Raw genomic sequence first — 25,778 nt, forward strand, 5'->3', positions numbered from 1 at the left:
TCCTATAGCATGAGATGTGATATCTCACTGCTTATACCAAACCTGAGACCCTTCCTATAGCATGAGATGTGATATCCAACTCCTTCCCATTCCAATCCTGAGACCCTTCCTATAGCATGAGATGTGATATCTCAATGCTTCTAATATCAAACTTGAGACCCTCCCTATAGCATGAGATGTGAGACCCAAGTCCTTCCCATTCCAATCCTGAGACACTTCCTATAGCATGAGATGTGATATCCAACTGCTTCCCATTCCAATCCTGAGACCCTTCCTATAGCATGAGATGTGATATCTCTATGCTTCTAATACCAAACCTGAGATCCTTCCTCTAACATGAAATGTGATATCCAACTCCTTCCCTTTCCAAACCTAAGAGCCTATCTATAGCATGAGATGTGATATCCAAGTCCTTCACATTCCAACCCTTAGACCCTTCCTACAGCATGCAATATGATATCTCAATGATTCTAATAACAAACCTGAGACCCGTCCTATAACATGAGATGGGATATTCAACTCCTTCCCATTCCAATCCTGAGACTCTTCCGATAGCAGAGATGTGATATCTCAATGCTTATACCAAACCTGAGACCCTTCCTATAACATGAGATGTGATATCCAAATCCTTCCCGTTCCAAACCTGAGACCCTTCCTTTAGCATGAGATGTGATATCCAGCTCCTTCCCATTCCAATCCTGAGACACTTCCGATAGCATGAGATGTGATATCTCAATGCTTCTAATATCAAAACTGAGACCCTCCCTATAGCATGATATGTGATATCTAAGTCCTTCCCATTCCAATCCTGAGACCCTCCCTATAGCATGAGATGTGATATCCAACTCCTTCCCATTCCAATCCTGAGACCCTTCCTATAGCATGAGATATGATATCTCAATACTCCTAATACCAAACGTGAGATCCTTCCGATAACATGAGATGTGATATCCAAATCCTTCCCCTTCCAAACCTGAGACCCTCCCTTTAGCATGAGATGTGATATCCAACTCCTTCCTATTCCAATCCTGAGACTCTTCTGATAGCATGAGATGTGATATCTCAATGCTTCTAATACCAAACCTGAGATCCTTCCGATAGCATGAGATGTGATATCTCAATGCTTCTAATACCAAACCTGAGATCCTTCCTATAACATGAGATGTGATATCCAAATCCTTCCCCTTCCAAACCTGAGACCCTCCCTTTAGAATGAGATGTGATATCCAACTCCTTCCCATTCCATTCCTGAGACCCTTCTGATAGCATGAGATGTGATATCTCAATGCCTCTAATACCAAACCTGAGATCCTACCTCTAACATGAAATGTGATATCCAACTCCTTCCCCTTCCAAACCTGAGAGCCTTCCTATAGCATGAGATGTGATATCCAAGTCCTTCCCATTCCAATCCTGAGACCCTTCCTATAGCTTGAGATGTGATATCCAACTCCTTCCCATTCCAATTCTGAGACCCTTCCTATACTATGAGACTTGATATCTCAATGCTTATAATACCAAACCTGAGACCCGTAATATAACATGAGATGTGATATCCAAATCCTTCCCCTTCCAAACCTTAGACCCTTCCTTTATCATGAGATGTGATATCCAACTCCTTCCCATTCCAATCCTGAGACCCTTCCGATATCATGAGATGTGATATCTCAAAGCTTCTATTATCAAACTTGAGACGCTCCCTATAGCATGAGATGTGATATCCAAGTCCTTCCCATTCCAATCCTGAGACCCTTCCTATAGCATGAGATGTGATATCTCAATGCTTCTAATACCAAACCTGAGACCCTTCTTATAACATGAGATGGGAATATCCAACTCCTTCCCATTCCAATCCTGAGACCCTTCCGATAGCAGAGATGTGATATCTCAATGCTTATACCAAACCTGAGATCCTTCCTATAACATGAGATGTGATATCCAACTCCTTCCCATTCCAATCCTGAGACACTTCCTATAGCATGAGATGTGATATCTCACTGCTTATACCAAACCTGAGACCCTTCCCATAGCATGAGATGTGATATCCAACTCCTTCCCATTCCAATCCTCAGACCCTTCCTATAGCATGAGATGTGATATCCAAGTCCTTCCCATTCCAATCCTGAGACACTTCCTATAGCATGAGATGTGATATCTCAATGCTTCTAATACCAAACCTGAGACTCTTCCTATAACATGAGATGGGATATCCAACTCCTTCCCATTCCAATCCTGAGACCCTTTTGATAGCAGAGATGTGATATCTCAATGTTTATACCAAACCTGAGACCCTTCCTACGGCATGAGATGTCATATTCAACTCCTTCCCATTCCAATGCTGAGACCCTTCCTATAGCATGAGATGTGATATCCAACTCCTTCCCATTCCAATCCTGAGACCCTTCCTATAGCATGAGATGTGATGTCTCAATGCTTCTAATACCAAACCTGAGATCCTTCCTATAACATGAGATGTGATATCCAACTCCTTCCATTCCAATCCTGGACCCTTCCTATAGCATGAGATGTGATATCTCAATGCTTATACCAAACCTGAGACCCTTCCTATAGCATGAGATGTGATATCCAACTCCTTCCCATTCCAATCCTGAGACCCTTCCTATAGCCTGAGATGTGATATCTGAATGCCTCTAATACCAAACCTGAGATCCTTCCTCTAACATGAAATGTGATATCCAACTCCTTCACTTTCCAAACCTGAGAGCCTATCTATAGCATGAGATGTGATATCCAAGTCCTTCCCATTCCAATCCTTAGACCCTTCCTACAGCATGCAATATGATATCTCAATGATTCTAATTAAAAACCTGAGACCCGTCCTATAACATGAGATGGGATATCCAACTCCTTCCCATTCCAATCCTGAGACACTTCCGATAGCAGAGATGTGATATCTCAATCTTTATGCCAAACCTGAGACCCTTCCTATAACATGAGATGTGATATCCAACTCCTTCCCGTTCCAAACCTGAGACCCTTCCTTTAGCATGAGATGTGATATCCAGCTCCTTCCCATTCCAATCCTGAGACACTTCCGATAGCATGAGATGTGATATCTCAATGCTTCTAATATCAAAACTGAGACCCTCCCTATAGCATGATATGTGATATCTAAGTCCTTCCCATTCCAATCCTGAGACCCTTCCTATAGCATGAGATGTGATATCTCAATGCTTCTACCAAACCTGAGACCCTTCCTTTAGCATGAGATGTGATATCCAACTCCTTCCCATTCCAATCCTGAGTCCCTTCCTATAGCATGAGAGGTGATATCTCAATACTTCTAATACCAAACCTGAGATCCTTCCGATAACATGAGATGTGATATCTCAATACTTCTAATACCAAACCTGAGATCCATCCTATAACATGAGATGTGATATCCAAATCCTTCCCCTTCCAAACCTGAGACCCTCCCTTTAGCATGAGATGTGATATCCAAATCCTTCCCATTCCAATCCTGAGACCCTTCTGATAGCATAAGATATGATATCTCAATGCTTCTATACCAAACCTGAGATCCTTCCGATAGCATGAGATGTGATATCTCAATACTTCTAATACCAAACCTGAGATCCTTCCTATAACATGAGATGTGATATCCAAATCCTTATCTTCCAAACCTGAGACCCTCCCTTTAGCATGAGATGTGATATCCAACTCCTTCCCATTCCAATCCTGAGACTCTTCTGATAGCATAAGATATGATATCTCAATGCTTCTATACCAAACCTGAGATCCTTCTGATAGCATGAGATGTGATATCTCAATACTTCTAATACCAAACCTGAGATCCTACCTCTAACATGAAATGTGATATCCAACTCTTTCCCCTTGCAAACCTGAGAGCCTTCCTATAGCATGAGATGTGATATCCAAGTCCTTCCCATTCCAATCCTGAGACCCTTCCTATAACATGAGATGTGATATCCAACTCCTTCCCATTCCAACCTGAGACCCTTCCTATAGCATGAGATGGGATATCCAACTCCTTCCAAATCCAATCCCGATACCCTTCCGATAGTATGAGATCTGATATCCCAATGCTTCTACCAAACCTGAGACCCATACTATGGCATGAGATGTGATATCAAACTCCTTCCCATTCCAATTCTGAGACCCTTCCTATACCATGAGACTTGATATCTCAATGCTTCTAATACCAAACCTGAGACCCGTCCTATAACATGAGATGTGATATCCAAATCCTTCCCCTTCCAAAAATTAGACCCTTCCGATAGCAGAGATGTGATATCTCAATGCTTATACCAAACCTGAGATCCTTCCTATAACATGAGATGTGATATCCAACTCCTTCCCATTCCAATCCTGAGACCCTTCCTATAGCATGAGATGTGATATCTCAATGCTTCTAATACCAAACCTGAGACTCTTCCTATAACATGAGATGGGATATCCAACTCCTTTCCATTCCAATCCTGAGACCCTTTCGATAGCAGAGATGTGATATCTCAATGTTTATACCAAACCTGAGACCCTCCCTACGGCATGAGATGTCATATACAACTCCTTCCCATTCCAATCCTGAGACCCTTCCTATAGCATGAGATGTGATATCCACCTCCTTCCCATTCCAATCCTGAGACCCTTCCTATAGCATGAGATGTGATGTCTCAATGCTTCTAATACCAAACCTGAGATCCTTCCTATAACATGAGATGTGATATCCAACTCCTTCCATTCCAATCCTGAGACCCTTCCTATAGCATGAGATGTGAGATCTCAAGACCCTTCCTATAGCATGAGATGTGATATCCAACTCCTTCCCATTCCAATCCTGAGACCCTTCCTATAGCCTGAGATGTGATATCTGAATGCCTCTAATACCAAACCTGAGATCCTTCCTCTAACATGAAATGTGATATCCAACTCCTTCCCATTCCAACCTGAGACCCTTCCTATAGCATAAGATGGGATATCCAACTCCTTCCAAATCCAATCCCGATACCCTTCCGATAGCATGAGATCTGATATCCCAATGCTTCTACCAAACCTGAGACCCATACTATGGCATGAGATGTGATATCAAACTCCTTCCCATTCTAATCCTGAGACCCTTCCTATAGCTTGAGATGTGATATCCAACTCCTTCCCATTCCAATTCTGAGACCCTTCCTATACCATGAGACTTGATATCTCAATGCTTCTAATACCAAACCTGAGACCCGTCCTATAACATGAGATGTGATATCCAAATCCTTCCCCTTCCAAACCTTAGACCCTTCCGATAGCAGAGATGTGATATCTCAATGCTTATACCAAACCTGAGATCCTTCCTATAACATGAGATGTGATATCCAACTCTTTCCCATTCCAATCCTGAGACCCTTCCTATAGCATGAGATGTGATATCTCAATGCTTCTAATACCAAACCTGAGACTCTTCCTATAACATGAGATGGGATATCCAACTCCTTTCCATTCCAATCCTGAGACCCTTTCGATAGCAGAGATGTGATATCGCAATGTTTATACCAAACCTGAGACCCTCCCTACGGCATGAGATGTCATATACAACTCCTTCCCATTCCAATCCTGAGACCCTTCCTATAGCATGAGATGTGATATCCAACTCCTTCCCGTTCCAATCCTGAGACCCTTCCTATAGCATGAGATGTGATGTCTCAATGATTCTAATACCAAACCTGAGACCCGTCCTATAACATGAGATGGGATATCCAACTCCTTCCCATTCCAATCCTGAGACACTTCCGATAGCAGAGATGTGATATCTCAATGCTTATACCAAACCTGAGACACTTCCCTTAACATGAGATGTGATATCCAACTCCTTCCAGTTCCAAACCTGAGACCCTTCCTATAGCATGAGATGTGATATCCAACTCCTTCCCATTCCAATCCTGGGTCCCATCCGATAGCATGAGATGTGATATCTCAATGCTTCTAATACCAAACCTGAGATCCTTCCTATAACATGAGATGTGATATCTAAATCCCCTTCCAAACCTGAGACCCTCCCTATAGCATGAGATGTGATATCCAACTCCTTCCAGTTCCAAACCTGAGACCCTTCCGATAGCATGAGATGTGATATCTCAATGCCTCTAATACCAAACCTGAGATCCTTCCTCTAACATGAAATGTGATATCCAACTCCTTCCCTTTCCAAACCTGAGAGCCTTCCTATAGCATGAGATGTGATATCCAACTCCTTCCCATTCCAATATTGAGACCCTTCCGATAGCATGAGATGTGATATCTCAATGCCTCTAATACCAAACCTGAGATCCTTCGTCTAACATGAAATGTGATATCCAACTCCTTCCCTTTCCAAACCTCAGAGCCTTCCTATAGCATGAGATGTGATATCCAAGTCCTTCCCATTCCAATCCTGAGATCCTTCCTATAACATGAGATGTGATATCCAACTCCTTCCCATTCCAACCTGAGACCCTTCCTATAGCATGAGATGGGATATCCAACTCCATCCAAATCCAATCCTGAGACCCTTCAGATAGCATGAGATGTGATATCTCAATGCTTCTACCAAACCTGAGACCCATATTATGGCATGAGATGTGATATCAAACTCCTTCCCATTCCAATCCTGAGACCCTTCCTATAGCTTGGGATGTGATATCCAACTCCTTCCCATTCCAATTCTAAGACCCTTCCTATACCATGAGACTTGATATCTCAATGCTTCTAATACAAAACCTGAGACCCTTCCTATAGCATGAGATGTGATATCTCAATGCTTCTAATACCAAACCTGAGACCCTTCCTATAGCATGAGATGGGATATCCAACTCCTTCCCAATCCAATCCTGAGACCCTTCCAATACCATGAGATGTGATATCTCAATGCTTCTAATACTAAACCTGAGACCCGTCCTATAACATGAGATGTAATGTCCTAATCCTTCCCCTTCCAAGCCTGAGACCCTTCCTTTAGCATGAGATGTGATATCCAACTTCTTCCCATTCCAATCCTGAGACCCTTCCGATAGCATGAGATGTGATATCTCAATGATTCTAATATGAAACCTGAGACCCTCCCTATAGCGTGAGATGTGATATCCAAGTCCTTCCCATTCCAATCATGAAACCCTTCCTATAACATGAGATGTGATATCTCAATGCTTCTAATACCAAACCTGAGACCCTTCCTATAACATGAGATAGGATATCCAACTCCTTCCCATTCCAATCCCGAGACCCTTCCGATAGCAGAGATGTGATATATCAATGCTTATACCAAACCTGAGACCCTTCCTATGACATGAGATGTCATATACTACTCCTTCCCATTCCAATCCTGGAACCCTTCCTATAGCATGAGATGTGATATCTCAATGCTTCTACCAAACCTGAGACCCTTCCTATAGCAAGAGATGTGATATACAAATCCTTCCCATTCCAAACCTGAGACCCTTCCTATAGCATGAGATGTGATATCTCAATGCTTCTAATAGCAAACCTGAGATCCTTCCTATGACATGAGATGTGATATCCAATTCCTTCCCATTCCAAACCTGAGACCCTTCCTACAGCATGCAATGTGATATCCCAATGCTTCTAATACCACACCTGAGACCCGTCCAATAACATGAGATGGGATATCCAAGTCCTTCCGATTCCAATCCTGAGACCCTTCCTATAGCATGAGAGTTGGTATCTCAATGCTTCTAATACGAAACCTGAGACCCTTCCTATAACATGAGATGGGATATCCAACTCTTTCCCATTCCAATCCTGAGACCCTTCCGATAGCAGAGATAGGATATCTCAATGCTTATACTAAACCTGAAACCTTTCCTATGGCATGAGATGTCATATACAACTCCTTCCCATTCCAATCCTGAGACCCTTCCTATAGCTTGAGATGTGATACCCAACTCCTTCCCATTCCAATTCTGAGACCCTTTTTATACCATGAGACTTGATATCTCAATGCTTCTAATACCAAACCTGAGACCCTTCCTATAGCTTGAGATGTGATATCCAACTCCTTCCCATTCCAAACTGAGACCCTTCCTATAGCATGAGATGTGATATCTCAATGTTTCTAATACCACACCTGAGACCCGTCCAATAACATGAGATGGGATATCCAAGTCCTTCCGATTCCAATCCTGAGACCCTTCCTATAGCATGAGAGTTGGTATCTCAATGCTTCTAATACCAAACCTGAGACCCTTCCTATAACATGAGATGGGATATCCAACTCTTTCCCATTCCAATCCTGGGATCCTTCCGATAGCAGAGATAGGATATCTCAATGCTTATACTAAACCTGAAACCTTTCCTATGGCATGAGATGTCATATACAACTCCTTCCCATTCCAATCCTGGGACCCTTTTTATACCATGAGACTTGATATCTCAATGCTTCTAATACCAAACCTGAGACCCTTCCTATAGCTTGAGATGTGATATCCAACTCCTTCCCATTCCAACCTGAGACCCTTCCTAAAGCAAGAGATGTGATATCCAAATCCTTCCCATTCCAATCCTGAGATACTTCCTATAACATGAGATGGGATATCCAACTCCTTCCCACTCCAATACTGAGACCCTTCCTATAGCTTGAGATGTGATATCCAACTCCTTCCCATTCCAATCCTGAGACCGTCCCTATAGCATGAGATGTGATATGTCAATGCTTATACCAAACCTGAGACCCTTCCTATAGCATGAGATGTGATATCCAACTCCTTCCCATTCCAATCCTGAGACCCTTCCTATAGCATGAGATGTGATATATCAATGCTTATACCAAACCTGAGACCCTTCCTATAGCATGAGATGTGATACCCAACTCCTTCCCATTCCAATTCTGAGACCCTTTTTATACCATGAGACTTGATATCTCAATGCTTCTAATACCAAACCTGAGACCCTTCCTATAGCTTGAGATGTGATATCCAACTCCTTCCCATTCCAACCTGAGACCCTTCCTAAAGCAAGAGATGTGATATCCAAATCCTTCCCATTCCAATCCTGAGATCCTTCCTATAACATGAGATGGGATATCCAACTCCTTCCCACTCCAATACTGAGACCCTTCCTATAGCTTGAGATGTGATATCCAACTCCTTCCCATTCCAATCCTGAGACCGTTCCTATAGCATGAGATGTGATATGTCATTGCTTATACCAAACCTGAGACCCTTCCTATAGCATGAGATGTGATATCCAACTCCTTCCCATTCCAATCCTGAGACCCTTCCTATAGCATGAGATGTGATATCTCAATGCCTCTAATACCAAACCTGAGATCCTTCCTCTAACATGAAATGTGATATCCAACTCCTTCCCTTTCCAAACCTGAGAGCCTACCTATAGCATGAGATGTGATATCCAAGTCCTTCCCATTCCAATCCTTAGACCCTTCCTACAGCATGTGATGTGATATCTCAATGCTTATACCAAACCTGAGACCCTTCCTATAGCATGAGATGTGATATCCAACTCCTTCCCATTCCAATCCTGAGACCCTTCCTATAGAATGAGATGTGATATCTCAATGCCTCTAATACCAAACCTGAGATCCTTCCTCTAACATGAAATGTGATATCCAACTCCTTCCCTTTCCAAACCTGAGAGCCTATCTATAGCATGAGATGTGATATCCAACTCCTTCCCATTCCAATCCTGAGACACTTCCAATAGCAGACATATGATATCTCAATGCTTATACCAAACCTGAGACGCTTCCTCTAACATGAGATGTGATATCCAACTCTTTCCAGTTCCAAACCTGAGAACCTTCCTATAGCATGAGATGTGATATCCAACTTCTTCCCATTCCAATCCTGAGACCCATCCGTTAGCATGAGATGTGATATCTCAATGCTTCTAATACCAAACCTGAGATCCTTCCTATAACATGAGATGTGATATCCAAATCACCTTCCAAACCTGAGACCCTCCCTATAGCATGAGATGTGATATCCAACTCCTTCCAGTTCCAAACCTGAGACCCTTCCTATAGCATGAGATGTGATATCCAACTCCTTCCCATTCCAATCCTGAGACCCTTCAAATAGCATGAGATGTGATATCTCAATGCCTCTAATACCAAACCTGAGATCCTTCCTCTAACATGAAATGTGATATCCAACTCCTTCCCTTTCCAAACCTGAGAGCCTTCCTATAGCATGAGATGGGATATCCAACTCATCCTATCCTGAGACCGTTCCGATAGCATGAGATGTGATATCTCAATGCTTCTACCAAACCTGAGACCCATACTATGGCATGAGATGTGATATCAAACTCCTTCCCATTCCAATCCTGAGACCCTTCCTATAGCTTGAGATGTGATATCCAACTCCTTCCCATTCCAATTCTGAGACCCTTCCTATACCATGAGACTTGATATCTCAATGCTTCTAATACGAAACCTGAGACCCTTCCTATAGCATGAGATGTGATATCCAATTCCTTCCCATTCCAAACCTGAGACCCTTCCTACAGCATGCGATGTCATATCTCAATGCTTCTAATACCAAACCTGAGACCCGTCCTATAACATGAGATGGGATATCCAACTCCTTCCCATTCCAAATCTAAGACCCTTCGTATAGCATGAGATGTGATATCTCAATGCTTCTAATACCAAACCTGGATCCTTCCTATAGCATGAAATGTGATATAAAACTCCGTCCCATTCCAATCCTGCGTCCCTTCCTATAGCATGAGATTTGATATCTCAATGTTTCTACTACCAAACCTGAGACCCGTCCTATAACATGAGATATGATATCCAATTCCTCCCCATTCCAATCCGGAAACCATTCCTATACCATGAGGTGTGAAATCTCAATGCTTCTAATACCAAACCTGAGACCCGTCCTATAACATGAGATGTGATATCCAAATCCTTCCCCTTCCAAAACTGAGACCCTTCCTTTAGCATGAGATGTGATATCCAGCTCCTTCCCATTCCAATCCTGAGACATTTCCGATAGCATGAGATGTGATATCTCAATGCTTCTAATATCAAAACTGAGACCCTCCTTATAGCATGAGATGTGATATCTAAGTCCTTCCCATTCCAATCCTGAGATCCTTCTGATAGCAGAGATGTGATATCTCAATGCTTATACGAAACCTGAGACCCTTCCTATGGCATGAGTTGTGATATACAAATCCTTCCCATTCCAAACCAGAGACCCTTCCTATAGCGTGAGCTGTGATATCACAATGCTTGTAATACCAAACCTGAGACCCTTCCTATAGCATGAGATGTGATATCTCAATGCTTCTAATACCAAAACTGAGACCCGTCTTAAAGCATGAGATGTGATATCCAACTCCTTCTCATTCCAAACCTGAGGCCCTTCCTATAGCATATGTGATATCCAACTCCTTCCCATTCCAAACCTGAGACCCATCCTATAGCAAGAATGTAATATCCAACTCCTTCTCATTCCAATCCTGAGACCATTCCTATAGCATGAGATGTGATATCTCAATGCTTCTAATAGCAAACCTGAGATCCTTCCTATGACATGAGATGTGAATATCTCAATGCTTCTAATACCACACCTGAGACCCATCCAATAACATGAGATTGGATATCCAGGTCCTTCCCATTCCAATCCTGAGACCCTTCCTATAGCATGGGATGTGATATCTCAATGCTTCTAATACCAAACCTGAGACCCTTCCTATAACATGAGATGGTATATCCAACTCCTTCCCATTCCAATCCTGAGACCCTTCCGATAGCAGAGATGTGATATCTCAATGCTTATACCAAACCTGAGACCTTTCCTATGGCATGAGATGTGATATCCAAATCCTTCCCATTCCAATCCTGAGATCCTTCCTATAACATGAGATGTGATATCCAATTCCTTCCCATTCCAAACCTGAGACCCTTCCTATTGGATGAGATGTGATATCCAACTCCTTCCCATTCCAATCCTGAGACCCTTCCTATACCGTGAGATGTGATATCTCAATGCTTCTAATACCAAACCTGGGACCCGTCCTATAACATGAGATATGATATCCAAATCCTTCCCCTTCCAAACCTGAGACCCTTCCTTTAGCATGAGATGTGATATCCAAATCCTTCCCATTCCAATCCTGAAACCCTTCCTATGGCATGAGATGTGATATCTCAATGTTTCTAATAAAAAACCTGAGACCCATCCTTTAGCATGAGATGTGATATCCAAATCCTTCCCATTCCAAACCTGAGACCCTTCCTATAGCATGAGATGTGATATCTCAATGCTTATACCAAACCTGAGACCCTTCCTATAGCCTGAGATGTGATATCCAACTCCTTCCCATTCCAATCCTGAGACCCTTCCTATAGCATGAGATGTGATATCTCAATGCCTCTAATACCAAACCTGAGATCTTTCCTCTAACATGAAATGTGATATCCAACTCCTTCCCTTTCCAAACCTGAGAGCCTACCTATAGCATGAGATGTGATATCCAAGTCCTTCCCATTCCAATCCTTAGACCCCTCCTACAGCATGCAATATGATATCTCAATGCTTATACCAAACCTGAGACCCTTCCTATAGCATGAGATGTGATATCCAACTCCTTCCCGTTCCAATCCTGAGACCCTTCCTATAGCATGAGATGTGATGTCTCAATGATTCTAATACCAAACCTGAGACCCGTCCTATAACATGAGATGGGATATCCAACTCCTTCCCATTCCAATCCTGAGACACTTCCGATAGCAGAGATGTGATATCTCAATGCTTATACCAAACCTGAGACACTTCCCTTAACATGAGATGTGATATCCAACTCCTTCCAGTTCCAAACCTGAGACCCTTCCTATAGCATGAGATGTGATATCCAACTCCTTCCCATTCCAATCCTGGGTCCCATCCGATAGCATGAGATGTGATATCTCAATGCTTCTAATACCAAACCTGAGATCCTTCCTATAACATGAGATGTGATATCTAAATCCCCTTCCAAACCTGAGACCCTCCCTATAGCATGAGATGTGATATCCAACTCCTTCCAGTTCCAAACCTGAGACCCTTCCGATAGCATGAGATGTGATATCTCAATGCCTCTAATACCAAACCTGAGATCCTTCCTCTAACATGAAATGTGATATCCAACTCCTTCCCTTTCCAAACCTGAGAGCCTTCCTATAGCATGAGATGTGATATCCAACTCCTTCCCATTCCAATATTGAGACCCTTCCGATAGCATGAGATGTGATATCTCAATGCCTCTAATACCAAACCTGAGATCCTTCGTCTAACATGAAATGTGATATCCAACTCCTTCCCTTTCCAAACCTCAGAGCCTTCCTATAGCATGAGATGTGATATCCAAGTCCTTCCCATTCCAATCCTGAGATCCTTCCTATAACATGAGATGTGATATCCAACTCCTTCCCATTCCAACCTGAGACCCTTCCTATAGCATGAGATGGGATATCCAACTCCATCCAAATCCAATCCTGAGACCCTTCAGATAGCATGAGATGTGATATCTCAATGCTTCTACCAAACCTGAGACCCATATTATGGCATGAGATGTGATATCAAACTCCTTCCCATTCCAATCCTGAGACCCTTCCTATAGCTTGGGATGTGATATCCAACTCCTTCCCATTCCAATTCTAAGACCCTTCCTATACCATGAGACTTGATATCTCAATGCTTCTAATACAAAACCTGAGACCCTTCCTATAGCATGAGATGTGATATCTCAATGCTTCTAATACCAAACCTGAGACCCTTCCTATAGCATGAGATGGGATATCCAACTCCTTCCCAATCCAATCCTGAGACCCTTCCAATACCATGAGATGTGATATCTCAATGCTTCTAATACTAAACCTGAGACCCGTCCTATAACATGAGATGTAATGTCCTAATCCTTCCCCTTCCAAGCCTGAGACCCTTCCTTTAGCATGAGATGTGATATCCAACTTCTTCCCATTCCAATCCTGAGACCCTTCCGATAGCATGAGATGTGATATCTCAATGATTCTAATATGAAACCTGAGACCCTCCCTATAGCGTGAGATGTGATATCCAAGTCCTTCCCATTCCAATCATGAAACCCTTCCTATAACATGAGATGTGATATCTCAATGCTTCTAATACCAAACCTGAGACCCTTCCTATAACATGAGATAGGATATCCAACTCCTTCCCATTCCAATCCCGAGACCCTTCCGATAGCAGAGATGTGATATATCAATGCTTATACCAAACCTGAGACCCTTCCTATGACATGAGATGTCATATACTACTCCTTCCCATTCCAATCCTGGAACCCTTCCTATAGCATGAGATGTGATATCTCAATGCTTCTACCAAACCTGAGACCCTTCCTATAGCAAGAGATGTGATATACAAATCCTTCCCATTCCAAACCTGAGACCCTTCCTATAGCATGAGATGTGATATCTCAATGCTTCTAATAGCAAACCTGAGATCCTTCCTATGACATGAGATGTGATATCCAATTCCTTCCCATTCCAAACCTGAGACCCTTCCTACAGCATGCAATGTGATATCCCAATGCTTCTAATACCACACCTGAGACCCGTCCAATAACATGAGATGGGATATCCAAGTCCTTCCGATTCCAATCCTGAGACCCTTCCTATAGCATGAGAGTTGGTATCTCAATGCTTCTAATACGAAACCTGAGACCCTTCCTATAACATGAGATGGGATATCCAACTCTTTCCCATTCCAATCCTGAGACCCTTCCGATAGCAGAGATAGGATATCTCAATGCTTATACTAAACCTGAAACCTTTCCTATGGCATGAGATGTCATATACAACTCCTTCCCATTCCAATCCTGAGACCCTTCCTATAGCTTGAGATGTGATACCCAACTCCTTCCCATTCCAATTCTGAGACCCTTTTTATACCATGAGACTTGATATCTCAATGCTTCTAATACCAAACCTGAGACCCTTCCTATAGCTTGAGATGTGATATCCAACTCCTTCCCATTCCAAACTGAGACCCTTCCTATAGCATGAGATGTGATATCTCAATGTTTCTAATACCACACCTGAGACCCGTCCAATAACATGAGATGGGATATCCAAGTCCTTCCGATTCCAATCCTGAGACCCTTCCTATAGCATGAGAGTTGGTATCTCAATGCTTCTAATACCAAACCTGAGACCCTTCCTATAACATGAGATGGGATATCCAACTCTTTCCCATTCCAATCCTGGGATCCTTCCGATAGCAGAGATAGGATATCTCAATGCTTATACTAAACCTGAAACCTTTCCTATGGCATGAGATGTCATATACAACTCCTTCCCATTCCAATCCTGGGACCCTTTTTATACCATGAGACTTGATATCTCAATGCTTCTAATACCAAACCTGAGACCCTTCCTATAGCTTGAGATGTGATATCCAACTCCTTCCCATTCCAACCTGAGACCCTTCCTAAAGCAAGAGATGTGATATCCAAATCCTTCCCATTCCAATCCTGAGATACTTCCTATAACATGAGATGGGATATCCAACTCCTTCCCACTCCAATACTGAGACCCTTCCTATAGCTTGAGATGTGATATCCAACTCCTTCCCATTCCAATCCTGAGACCGTCCCTATAGCATGAGATGTGATATGTCAATGCTTATACCAAACCTGAGACCCTTCCTATAGCATGAGATGTGATATCCAACTCCTTCCCATTCCAATCCTGAGACCCTTCCTATAGCATGAGATGTGATATATCAATGCTTATACCAAACCTGAGACCCTTCCTATAGCATGAGATGTGATACCCAACTCCTTCCCATTCCAATTCTGAGACCCTTTTTATACCATGAGACTTGATATCTCAATGCTTCTAATACCAAACCTGAGACCCTTCCTATAGCTTGAGATGTGATATCCAACTCCTTCCCATTCCAACCTGAGACCCTTCCTAAAGCAAGAGATGTGATATCCAAATCCTTCCCATTCCAATCCTGAGATCCTTCCTATAACATGAGATGGGATATCCAACTCCTTCCCACTCCAATACTGAGACCCTTCCTATAGCTTGAGATGTGATATCCAACTCCTTCCCATTCCAATCCTGAGACCGTTCCTATAGCATGAGATGTGATATGTCATTGCTTATACCAAACCTGAGACCCTTCCTATAGCATGAGATGTGATATCCAACTCCTTCCCATTCCAATCCTGAGACCCTTCCTATAGCATGAGATGTGATATCTCAATGCCTCTAATACCAAACCTGAGATCCTTCCTCTAACATGAAATGTGATATCCAACTCCTTCCCTTTCCAAACCTGAGAGCCTACCTATAGCATGAGATGTGATATCCAAGTCCTTCCCATTCCAATCCTTAGACCCTTCCTACAGCATGTGATGTGATATCTCAATGCTTATACCAAACCTGAGACCCTTCCTATAGCATGAGATGTGATATCCAACTCCTTCCCATTCCAATCCTGAGACCCTTCCTATAGAATGAGATGTGATATCTCAATGCCTCTAATACCAAACCTGAGATCCTTCCTCTAACATGAAATGTGATATCCAACTCCTTCCCATTCCAATCCTGAGACACTTCCAATAGCAGACATATGATATCTCAATGCTTATACCAAACCTGAGACGCTTCCTCTAACATGAGATGTGATATCCAACTCTTTCCAGTTCCAAACCTGAGAACCTTCCTATAGCATGAGATGTGATATCCAACTTCTTCCCATTCCAATCCTGAGACCCATCCGTTAGCATGAGATGTGATATCTCAATGCTTCTAATACCAAACCTGAGATCCTTCCTATAACATGAGATGTGATATCCAAATCACCTTCCAAACCTGAGACCCTCCCTATAGCATGAGATGTGATATCCAACTCCTTCCAGTTCCAAACCTGAGACCCTTCCTATAGCATGAGATGTGATATCCAACTCCTTCCCATTCCAATCCTGAGACCCTTCAAATAGCATGAGATGTGATATCTCAATGCCTCTAATACCAAACCTGAGATCCTTCCTCTAACATGAAATGTGATATCCAACTCCTTCCCTTTCCAAACCTGAGAGCCTTCCTATAGCATGAGATGGGATATCCAACTCATCCTATCCTGAGACCGTTCCGATAGCATGAGATGTGATATCTCAATGCTTCTACCAAACCTGAGACACATACTATGGCATGAGATGTGATATCAAACTCCTTCCCATTCCAATCCTGAGACCCTTCCTATAGCTTGAGATGTGATATCCAACTCCTTCCCATTCCAATTCTGAGACCCTTCCTATACCATGAGACTTGATATCTCAATGCTTCTAATACGAAACCTGAGACCCTTCCTATAGCATGAGATGTGATATCCAATTCCTTCCCATTCCAAACCTGAGACCCTTCCTACAGCATGCGATGTCATATCTCAATGCTTCTAATACCAAACCTGAGACCCGTCCTATAACATGAGATGGGATATCCAACTCCTTCCCATTCCAAATCTAAGACCCTTCGTATAGCATGAGATGTGATATCTCAATGCTTCTAATACCAAACCTGGATCCTTCCTATAGCATGAAATGTGATATAAAACTCCGTCCCATTCCAATCCTGCGTCCCTTCCTATAGCATGAGATTTGATATCTCAATGTTTCTACTACCAAACCTGAGACCCGTCCTATAACATGAGATATGATATCCAATTCCTCCCCATTCCAATCCGGAAACCATTCCTATACCATGAGGTGTGAAATCTCAATGCTTCTAATACCAAACCTGAGACCCGTCCTATAACATGAGATGTGATATCCAAATCCTTCCCCTTCCAAAACTGAGACCCTTCCTTTAGCATGAGATGTGATATCCAGCTCCTTCCCATTCCAATCCTGAGACATTTCCGATAGCATGAGATGTGATATCTCAATGCTTCTAATATCAAAACTGAGACCCTCCTTATAGCATGAGATGTGATATCTAAGTCCTTCCCATTCCAATCCTGAGATCCTTCTGATAGCAGAGATGTGATATCTCAATGCTTATACGAAACCTGAGACCCTTCCTATGGCATGAGTTGTGATATACAAATCCTTCCCATTCCAAACCAGAGACCCTTCCTATAGCGTGAGCTGTGATATCACAATGCTTGTAATACCAAACCTGAGACCCTTCCTATAGCATGAGATGTGATATCTCAATGCTTCTAATACCAAAACTGAGACCCGTCTTAAAGCATGAGATGTGATATCCAACTCCTTCTCATTCCAAACCTGAGGCCCTTCCTATAGCATATGTGATATCCAACTCCTTCCCATTCCAAACCTGAGACCCATCCTATAGCAAGAATGTAATATCCAACTCCTTCTCATTCCAATCCTGAGACCATTCCTATAGCATGAGATGTGATATCTCAATGCTTCTAATAGCAAACCTGAGATCCTTCCTATGACATGAGATGTGAATATCTCAATGCTTCTAATACCACACCTGAGACCCATCCAATAACATGAGATTGGATATCCAGGTCCTTCCCATTCCAATCCTGAGACCCTTCCTATAGCATGGGATGTGATATCTCAATGCTTCTAATACCAAACCTGAGACCCTTCCTATAACATGAGATGGTATATCCAACTCCTTCCCATTCCAATCCTGAGACCCTTCCGATAGCAGAGATGTGATATCTCAATGCTTATACCAAACCTGAGACCTTTCCTATGGCATGAGATGTGATATCCAAATCCTTCCCATTCCAATCCTGAGATCCTTCCTATAACATGAGATGTGATATCCAATTCCTTCCCATTCCAAACCTGAGACCCTTCCTATTGGATGAGATGTGATATCCAACTCCTTCCCATTCCAATCCTGAGACCCTTCCTATACCGTGAGATGTGATATCTCAATGCTTCTAATACCAAACCTGGGACCCGTCCTATAACATGAGATATGATATCCAAATCCTTCCCCTTCCAAACCTGAGACCCTTCCTTTAGCATGAGATGTGATATCCAAATCCTTCCCATTCCAATCCTGAAACCCTTCCTATGGCATGAGATGTGATATCTCAATGTTTCTAATAAAAAACCTGAGACCCATCCTTTAGCATGAGATGTGATATCCAAATCCTTCCCATTCCAAACCTGAGACCCTTCCTATAGCATGAGATGTGATATCTCAATGCTTATACCAAACCTGAGACCCTTCCTATAGCCTGAGATGTGATATCCAACTCCTTCCCATTCCAATCCTGAGACCCTTCCTATAGCATGAGATGTGATATCTCAATGCCTCTAATACCAAACCTGAGATCTTTCCTCTAACATGAAATGTGATATCCAACTCCTTCCCTTTCCAAACCTGAGAGCCTACCTATAGCATGAGATGTGATATCCAAGTCCTTCCCATTCCAATCCTTAGACCCCTCCTACAGCATGCAATATGATATCTCAATGCTTATACCAAACCTGAGACCCTTCCTATAGCATGAGATGTGATATCCATCTCCTTCCCATTCCAATCCTGAGACCCTTCCTATAGCATGAGATGTGATATCTCAATGCCTCTAATACCAAACCTGAGATCCTTCCTCTAACATGAAATGTGATATCCAACTCCTTCCCTTTCCAAACCTGAGAGCCTACCTATAGCATGAGATGTGATATCCAAGTCCTTCCCATTCCAATCCTTAGACCCTTCCTACAGCATGCAATGTGATATCTCAATGATTCTAATACCAAACCTGAGACCCGTCCTATAACATGAGATGGGATATCCAACTCCTTCCCATTCCAATCCTGAGACACTTCTGATAGAAGGGATGTGATATCTCAATGCTTATACCAAACCTGAGACACTTCCCTTAACATGAGATCTGATATCCAACTCCTTCCAGTTCCAAACCTGAGACCCTTCCTATAGCATGAGATGTGATATCCAACTCCTTCCCATTCCAATCCTGAGTCCCATCCGATAGCATGAGATGTGATATCTCAATGCTTCTAATACCAAACCTGAGATCCTTCCTATAACATGAGATGTGATATCCAAATCCCCTTCCAAACCTGAGACCCTCCCTATAGCATGAGATGTGATATCCAACTCCTTCCAGTTCCAAACCTGAGACCCTTCCGATAGCATGAGATGTGATATCTCAATGCCTCTAATACCAAACCTGAGATCCTTCCTCTAACATGAAATGTGATATCCAACTCCTTCCCTTTCCAAACCTGAGAGCCTTCCTATAGCATGAGATGTGATATCCAACTCCTTCCCATTCCAATCTTGAGACCCTTCCGATAGCATGAGATGTGATATCTCAATGCCTCTAATACCAAACCTGAGATCCTTCCTCTAACATGAAATGTGATATCCAACTCCTTCCCTTTCCAAACCTCAGAGCCTTCCTATAGCATGAGATGTGATATCCAAGTCCTTCCCATTCCAATCCTGAGACCCTTCCTATAACATGAGATGTGATATCCAACTCCTTCCCATTCCAACCTGAGACCCTTCCTATAGCATGAGATGGGATATCCAACTCCATCCAAATCCAATCCTGAGACCCTTCAGATAGCATGAGATGTGATATATCAATGCTTCTACCAAACCTGAGACCCATATTATGGCATGAGATGTGATATCAAACTCCTTCCCATTCCAATCCTGAGACCCTTCCTATAGCTTGGGATGTGATATCCAACTCCTTCCCATTCCAATTCTAAGACCCTTCCTATACCATGAGACTTGATATCTCAATGCTTCTAATACGAAACCTGAGACCCTTCCTATAGCATGAGATGTGATATCTCAATGCTTCTAATACCAAACCTGAGACCCTTCCTATAGCATGAGATGGGATATCCAACTCCTTCCCAATCCAATCCTGAGACCCTTCCTATACCATGAGATGTGATATCTCAATGCTTCTAATACTAAACCTGAGACCCGTCCTATAACATGAGATGTAATGTCCTAATCCTTCCCCTTCCAAGCCTGAGACCCTTCCTTTAGCATGAGATGTGATATCCAACTTCTTCCCATTCCAATCCTGAGACCCTTCCGATAGCATGAGATGTGATATCTCAATGATTCTAATATGAAACCTGAGACCCTCACTATAGCATCAGATGTGATATCCAAGTCCTTCCCATTCCAATCCTGAAACCCTTCCTATAACATGAGATGTGATATCTCAATGCTTCTAATACCAAACCTGAGACCCTTCCTATAACATGAGATAGGATATCCAACTCCTTCCCATTCCAATCCCGAGACCCTTCCGATAGCAGAGATGTGATATATCAATGCTTATACCAAACCTGAGACCCTTCCTATGACATGAGATGTCATATACTACTCCTTCCCATTCCAATCCTGGGACCCTTCCTATAGCATGAGATGTGATATCTCAATGCTTCTACCAAACCTGAGACCCTTCCTATAGCAAGAGATGTGATATACAAATCCTTCCCATTCCAAACCTGAGACCCTTCCTATAGCAAGACATGTGATATCCAAATCCTTCCCATTCCAATCCTGAAACCCTTCCTATGGCAAGAGATGTGATATCTCAATGTTTCTAATAAAAAACCTGAGACCCATCCTTTAGCATGAGATGTGATATCCAAATCCATCCCATTCCAATCCTGAGACCCTTCCTATAGCATGAGATGTGATATCTCAATGCTTATACCAAACCTGAACCCTTCCTATAGCATGAGATGTGATATCCAACTCCTTCCTATTCCAATCCTGAGACCCTTCCTATAGCATGAGATTTGATATCTCAATGCCTCTAATATCAAACCTGAGATCCTTCCTCTAACATGAAATGTGATATCCAACTCCTTCCCTTTCCAAACCTGAGAGCCTACCTGTAGCATGAAATGTGATATCCAAGTCCTTCCCATTCCAATCCTTAGACCCTTCCTACAGCATGCAATGTGATATCTCAATGATTCTAATACCAAACCTGAGACCCGTCCTATAACATGAGATGGGATATCCAACTCCTTCCCATTCCAATCCAGAGATACTTCCGATAGCAGAGATGTGATATCTCAATGCTTATACCAAACCTGAGACGCTTCCTATAACATGAGATGTGATATCCAACTCCTTCCAGTTCCAAACCTAAGACCCTTCCTATAGCATGAGATGTGATATCCAACTCCATCCCGTTCCAATCCTGAGACCCATCCGATAGCATGAGATGTGATATCTCAATGCTTCTAATACCAAACCTGAGATCCTTCCTATAACATGAGATGTGATATCCAAATCCACTTCCAAACCTGAGACCCTCCCTATAGCATGAGATGTGATATCCAACTCCTTCCCGTTCCAATCCTGAGACCAATCCGATAGCATGAGATGTGATATCTCAATGCTCATACCAAACCTGAGACCCTTCCTATAGGATGAGAAGTGATATCCAACACCTTCCCATTCCAAACCTGAGACCCTCCCTATAGCATGAGATGTGATATCCAACTCCTTCCCGTTCCAATCCTGAGACCAATCCGATAGCATGAGATGTGATATCTCAATGCTCATACCAAACCTGAGACCCTTCCTATAGGATGAGAAGTGATATCCAACTCCTTCCCATTCCAAACCTGAGACCTTTCCAATTGCATGAGATGTGATATCCAACTCCTTCCCAATCCAATCCTGAGACCCATCCGATAGCATTAGATGTGATATCTCAATGCTTCGAATATCAAACCTGAGACCCTCCCTATAGCATGAGATGTGATATCCAACTCCTTCCCAATCCAATCCTGAGACCCTTCCGATAGAATGAGATGTGATATCCAACTCCTGCCAATTCCAACCTCTGACCCTTCCTATAGCATGAGATGGGATATCCAACTCCTTCCCAATCAAATCCTGAGACCCTTCCGATAGCATGAGATGCGATATCTTAATGCTTCTACCATACCTGAGACCTTCCTATGGCATGAGATGTGATATCCAACTCCTTCCCAATCCAATCCTGAGACCCTCCCTATAGCATGAGATGTGATATCCAACTCCTTCCCATTCCAATCCTTTGACCCTTCCCATAGCATGAGATGTGATATCCAACTCCTTCCCATTCCAATCATGAGGCCCTTCCTATAGCATGAGGTGTGATATCGAACTCCTTCCCATTCCAATCCTGACACCCTTCCTTTAGCATGAGATGTGATATCTCAATGCTTCTACCAAACCTGAGATCCTTCCTAAAGCATGAGATGTGATATCCAACTCCTTCCCAATCCAATCCTGAGACCCTTCCGATAGCATTAGATGTGATATTTCAATGCTTCTAATATCAAACCTGAGACCCTCCCTATAGCATGAGATGTGATATCCAACTCCTTCCCAATCCAATCCTGAGACCCTTCCGATAGCATGAGATGTGATATCCAACTCCTTCCAATTCCAACCTATGACCCTTCCTATAGCATGAGATGGGATATCAACTCCTTCCCAATCCAATCCTGAGACCCTTCCGATAGCATGAGATGTGATATCTTAATGCTTCTACCATACCTGAGACCTTCCTATGGCATGAGATGTGATATCCAACTCCCTCCCATTCCAATCCTGAGACCCTTCCTAAAGCATGAAATGTGATATCCAACTCCTTCCCATTCCAATCCTGAGACCCTTCCAATAGCATGAGATGTGATATCCAACTCCTTCCCATTCCAATCCTGAGACCCTTCCTATAACATGAGATGTGATATCCAACTCCTTCCCAATCCAATCCTGAGACCCTCCCTATAGCATGAGATGTGATATCCAACTCCTTCCCATTCCAATCCTGAGACCCTCCCTATAGCATGAGATGTGATATTCAACTCCTTCCCATTCCAATCCTGAGACCCTTACGATAGGATGAGATTTATTATCTCACTCCTTCAAATACTAAACTTGAGTCCCTTCCTAAAGGATGAGATCTGATATCTCAGTGCTTCTAATACCAAACCTGAGTCCCTTCCTATAACATGAGATGTGATATCCAACTCCTTCGCATTCCAATCATGAGGCCCTTCCTATAGCATGAGATGTGATATCTCAATGCTCTTATTACCAAACCTGGGATCTTTCCTATAACACGAGATGATATCCACCTCCTTCCCATTCTAATCCTGAACCCCTTCCATGAGATGTGATATCTCAATGCTTCTAATACCAAAGTCGGACCGTTCCTATACCATGAGATGTGATATCCAACTCCTTCCCATTCCAATCCTGCGTCCCTTCATTTAGCATGGGATTTGAGATCTCAGTGCTTCTAATACCAAACCTGAGACACTTCCTATAACATGAGATGTGATATCCAACTCCTGCCGATTCCACTCCTGAGACCCTTCCTATGGCATGAGATGTGATATCTTAATGTTTCTAATAACAAACCTGAGACCCTTCCTATTGCAAGAGATGTGATATCCAAATCCTTCCCATTCCAAACCTGAGACCCTTCCTATAGCATGAGATGTGATATCCAACTTCTTCCCATTCCAATCCCGCGTCTCTTCATATAGCATGGAATTTGATATCTCAGTGCTTCTAATACAAAACCTGAGAGCCTTCCTATGAGATTTGATATCCAACTCCTTCCGATTCCAATCCTGAGACACTTCCTATACCATGAGATGTGATATCTCAATGTTTCTAGTACCAAACCTGAGACCCTTCCTATTGCAAGAGATGTGATATCCAAATGCTTCCCATTCCAATCCTGAGACCCTTCCTATAGCATTAGATGTGATATCTCAATGCTTCTACCAAACCTGATATTGTTCCTATTGCATGAGATTTGATATTCAACACCTTCGTATTCCAATCCTGAGACCCTTCCGATAGCATGAGATGTGATACCTCAGTGCTTCTAATACCAAACCTGAGACCCTTCCTATGGCATGACATGTGATATCCAACTCCTTCCCTTTCCAATCCTGAGACTCAGAGCTCCCTAACTTCTCACCACTCCTAGCTCCCGGATTGATCCTGTTCGCTGTCTCGTCTCTCCCTTCTTCGGCTTCCTTCTTTCATTAACCTACAGGTTCCTGACCTGGACTCTAACGAAATCTGCAACTCTTCATGCCGCTGGCCCTCCACACTCTGCAGGGAATACTCTGGATTTTCTGGTCTCAGACCTCTAATTTAGACGCGAGTTCCCTGCCTTCTCTCCTCTTCCCGCTGCCTTCAAAACAACAAATGAACTCCAAAAGATACACAGTGCTCAGAATGCTTTATAACACCCATTATTCAACTTATAGCTGTAACCCGCTAGACTTATTGAAACGTGCTAAAAACTATCAAAAACAGCTCGAAAATGTACTTTCCTCGCGTTTTGGTAAATGCTAACTGTGTTGAGTTTCCTGTTTGTCAGTGTACGTGCGTTTGTTCAGTCGAACCTGATATTTTTAACCACTCGTCTCCCATACAAGTGGGATCAAAATATACTTTGTTTACAGGCTGAAGGTATACTGCTGAAATCTTCAATGCATTATCAGCTTTCCTTACTGTTCTGGAACGTGTATTTGCCATCTGTTAATCCAGTCACCATGTGTGCCTTCTAGTTTACAAGCTGCACTCCCCTGGTGATCTCGTTCTCTCCAAAGTAGGCTAATCCAGTTGGTCCTCCTCAGAGGCGTTCTTCCTTTCTATTCCTGTTCCCTGCAGTTTCGCGTTGCAAGTGCTTGCTTCCCAGCTCTGGTTTAGACGCTGTTCCTCCTCAGAGGCGTTATTCCTTTCTTTTCCTATTCCCTGCAGTTTCGCGTTGCAAGTGCTCGCTTCC

This window comes from Ambystoma mexicanum, chromosome 13 (genome assembly GCF_040938575.1).
Source record: "Ambystoma mexicanum isolate Mex_15411 chromosome 13, UKY_AmexF1_1, whole genome shotgun sequence".
Lineage (NCBI taxonomy): Eukaryota > Metazoa > Chordata > Amphibia > Caudata > Ambystomatidae > Ambystoma > Ambystoma mexicanum.